Source organism: Globicephala melas, chromosome X (genome assembly GCF_963455315.2).
Source record: "Globicephala melas chromosome X, mGloMel1.2, whole genome shotgun sequence".
NCBI lineage: Eukaryota > Metazoa > Chordata > Mammalia > Artiodactyla > Delphinidae > Globicephala > Globicephala melas.
The window spans coordinates 113,049,679-113,054,198 of record NC_083335.1 but is presented as its reverse complement, the minus strand read 5'-3'; the positions used below and the strand labels follow the sequence as shown (position 1 = coordinate 113,054,198).

The following is a 4,520-nucleotide window of genomic DNA, read 5'->3' as shown; positions in this document are numbered from 1 at the left end:
TCCACACAAAAACCTGCACACAGATGTTTATAGCAGCTTTATTCATAATTGCTAAAACTCTGAAGCAACCAAGATGTCCTTCAGTAGGTGAATGGATAAACTGTGGAACATCCAAACAATGGAATATTAGTCAGCACTAAAAAGGAATGAGCTATCAAGCCATGAAAAGATATGGAGGAGGCTCAAATACATATTACTAAGTGAAGGAAGCCAGTCTGAAAAGGATACATACTACATGATTCCAACTATATGACATTCTGAAAAAGGCAGAACTATGGAGACAGTAAAAAGATCAGTGGTTGCCAGGAGTTGGGGACAAGGGGGAAGGATGAATAGGTGGAGCACAGAGGATTTTTAGGGCAGTGAGAATATTCTGCATGATATTATAATGATGGACACATGTCATTATACATTTGTCAAAATCCATAGAATGTACAACACCGAGAGTGAACCACAATGTGGACTACGGACTTTGGGTGATGATGATGGGTCAGTGCAAGTTCAATGATGGTAACAAATGTACCTCTCTGGTGGGGGATGTTGATCATGGGGGAGGCTGGGCATGTGGGGGGGAGGGGGTCTATGGGAAATCTCTGTACTTTCCACTCAATTTTGCTGTGAACCTACAACCAGTTTAAAAAATAAAATCTACTTAAAACACACACACAATCACACCATTATTGCAAGTGCTTACTCAGGCTCTTCTATGTCCTTTAGGAGACATTGAAAGCTAATTACCTGTAGGAAATGGTTTTGTAGATCTGACACCAAAAGCATAAATAACAAAAGAAAAAAACAGATAAATTGGACTTCATTAAAATTTAAAACTTTTGTGCTACAAATCAAGAAAGTCAAAAGACAACCCATAGAACTGGAGAATATTTTTTACAAATTGTGTATCTAAGAAGGGACTGGTATCCAGAATATGTAAAGAACTCTTACAACTCAATAATAAAAAGGCAAATATGTCGATTTTAAAGTGGACAAAGGATTTAAATAGACATTTCTCCAAAGGTATACAAATCCATATTTCCTAGTACAAGAGTGAAATACCACAATAATAATAAGGACTGATAATACTATGAATTTTATGTTAAAAAGCAATTATTAAAATCTTTCAAATAAATAAATAGGGAAAGGGATTGACAATAAAACTGACTACTGGGAGAATGCATTAAGTGGATACATTTAAGAAAACCTTTATAATGGTTTATCCCCACCAATGTTATACAGTTTTAATAGTGATTAGATTATATGTAATTCTAATTTTTGCAGAATTGTTTGATGGACATTCAGTCATAACATTAATCGAAATAAGCTTTAAGAATTGGATGTAGGGACTTCCCTGGTGGTCCAGTTGGGCAAGACTCCTGCTCCCAATGCAGGGGGCCCAGGTTCGATCCCTGGTCAGGGAACTAGATCCTGCATGCTGCACCTTAGATCCCACAGGCCACAACTAAGACCAGGCACAGCCAAAATGAATAAATATATTTTTTTAAAAAGTTGTATTTAATATTTTGTTATTTAAATGACGTCTCAAACCACTGCAGATATGAAAACACAGTGGGGAACGTCCAGGCCAATTTCTGCACAAAAGCTTGACATGGAAGAGGTAAGCGGAAAAGCAAAGCCTCAAGCTGATTTAGTCCTTTGGCTCCTAATAACTAACACAAACACTTGCCCTCAATTCCAAGACCATTCCAGTCCAGGTGAACTGAGCCGGAGCCCCGGGCACAGAGAAAGGGGGACTTGTGGTAGGTAGGAGTGGAACTTGCCTGTCCCTCCCTTGCCCTAAACCACCGTCACCAAACTTCTGCTAACAGCATGCATCTGAGCCAGAGTAGGAGAGGGAAGACATCCCAAATATTAAGTCAAGATTGGAGGAGCCAGGTCTGGGGGATAATCATCTACTTAAAATTTTGGATGTTTTAACAGTACCTGAAATTAAATTTATCACCGATAATCCCTTCTCAGCCATCTGTAATCCTTTATGGACTAAGACAGGTTTAAATGGATCATTAAAATAAAAATTGTTCCTTATATATATATTTTTTTAATTTTAGAAATGACAATATCAAAAGTTCAACTTTTGGAGAGGAACCAAGATGGCGGAGTTGAAGGACGTGCCCTCACTCCCTCTTGTGAGAACACCAGAATCACAACTAGTTGCTGGACAATCATTGACAAGAAGACACTGGAACTCACCAAAAAAGATATCCCACATCCAACGACAAAGGAGGAGCCACAATGAGATGGTGAAAGGGGCACAATCACAGTAAAATCAAATCCCATAACTGCTGGGTGGGTGACTCACAGACTGGAGAACACTTATACCACAGAAGTCCACCCACTGGAGTGAAGGTTCTGAGACCCACGTCAGGCTTCCCAACCTGGGGGTCCGGCAACGGGAGGAGGAATTCCTAGAGGATCAAACTTTGAAGCCTTGTGGGAATGGATTGCAGGACTTCGACAGGACTGGGGGAAACAGAGACTCCACTCTTGGAGGGCACACACAAAGTAGTGTGTGCATTGGGACCCAGGGGAAGGAGCAGTGACCCCAGGGGAGACTGAACCAGACCTACCTGCTAGTGTTGGAGGGTCTCCTGCAGAGGTGGGGGGTGGCTGTGGATCACTGTGGGGACAAGGACACTGGCAGAAGAGTTCTGGGAAGTACTCCTTAGTATGAGCCCTCTCAGAGTCTGTCATTAGCCCCAACAAAGAGCCCAGGTAGGCTCCAGTGTTGGGTTGCCTCAGGCCAGACAACCAACATGGAGGGAACACAGCCCCACCCATCAGCAGTCAAGTGGATTAAAGTTTTACTGAGCTCTGCCCACCAGAGCAACAACCAGGTCTACCCACCTCCAGTCCCTCCCATCAAGCCTCTTAGATAGCCTCATCCACCAGAGGGCAGACAGCAAAAGCAACAAGAACTACAATCCTGCAGCCTGTGGAACAAAAACCACATTCACAGAAAGATAGACAACATGAAAAGGCAGAAGGCTATGTACCAGATGAAGGAACAAGATAAAACCCCAGAAAAACAACTAAATGAAGTGGAGATAGGCAACCTTCCAGAACAAGAATTCAGAATAATGATAGTGAAGATGATCCAGGACCTCAGAAAAAGAATGGAGGCAAAGATTGAGAAGATGCAAGAAATGTTTAACAAAGACCTAGAAGAATTAAAGAACAAACAGAGATAAACAATACAATAACTGAAATGAAAACTACACTGAAGGAATCAATAGCAGAATAACTGAGGCAGAAGAATGGATAAGTGACCTGGAAGACAGAATGGTGGAATTCACTGCTGCAGACCAGAATAAAGAAAAAAGAATGGAAAGAAATGATGACAGCCTAAGAGACCTCTGAGACAACATTAAACGCAACAACATTCACATTATAGGGGTCCCAGAAGGAGGAGAGAGAGAGAGGACCAGAGAAAATATTTGAAGAGATTATAGTCGAAAACTTCCCTAAAATGGAAAGGAAATAGCCACCCATGTCCAGGAAGCACAGCGAGTCCCATACAGGATAAATGCAAGGAGAAACACACTGAAACACATAGTAATCAAATTGGCAAAAATTAAAGACCAAGAAAAATTATTGAAAACAGCAAGAGGAAAACAAAAAATAATGTACAAGGGAACTCCCATAAGGTTAACAGCTGATTTCTCAGCAGAAACTCTACAAGCCAGAAGGGAGTGGCATGATATACTTAAAGTGATGAAAGGGAAGAAACTACAAACAAGATTACTCTGCCTGGCAAGGATCTCATTCAGATTCAATGGAGAAATCAAAAGCTTCAGAGACAAGCAAAAGCTAAGAGAATTCAGCTCCACCAACCAGCTCTACAACACATGCTAAAGGAACTTCTCTAAGTGGGAAACACAAGAGAAGAAAAGGACCTACAAAAACAAACCTAAAACAATTAAGAAAATGGTTATAGGAACATACGTATCCATAATTACCTTAAACGTGAATGGATTAAAGGCTCCAACCAAAAGACACAGGCTGGCTGAATGGATACAAAAACAAGACCCATCTATATGCTGTCTACAAGAGACCCACTTCAGACCTAGGGACACATTCAGACTGAAAGTGAGGGGATGGAAAAAGATATTCCATGCAAATGGAAAACAAAAGAAAACTGGAGTAGCTATACTCATATCAGATAAAATAGACTTCAAAATAAAGAATGTTACAAGAAACAAGGAAGGACACTACATAATGATCAAGGGATCAATCCAAGAAGAAGATATAACAATTATATATGCACCCAACATAGGAGCACCTCAATACATAAGGCAACTGCTAACAGCTATAAAAGAGGAAATCGACAGTAACACAATAATAGTGGGGGACTTTAACACCTCACTTACACCAATGGACAGATCATCCAAAGTGAAAATAAATAAGGAAACAGAAGCTTTAAATGACACAATAGACCAGATAGATTGAATTGATATTTATAGGCCATTCTATCCAAAAACAGCAGATTACACTTTCTTCTCAACTGC

The 4,520-nt window shown here is 40.4% G+C and overlaps 1 non-coding gene across 1 annotated transcript; it reads left to right on the top strand.

Moving 5' to 3' along the window:
- The first annotated feature begins 1,342 nt into the window (after positions 1–1,342).
- TRNAW-CCA (transfer RNA tryptophan (anticodon CCA)) lies at positions 1,343–1,415 on the top strand. Its single transcript has one exon. It is a non-coding gene; the product is annotated as a tRNA-Trp (tRNA).
- Positions 1,416–4,520: the final 3,105 nt, after the last annotated feature.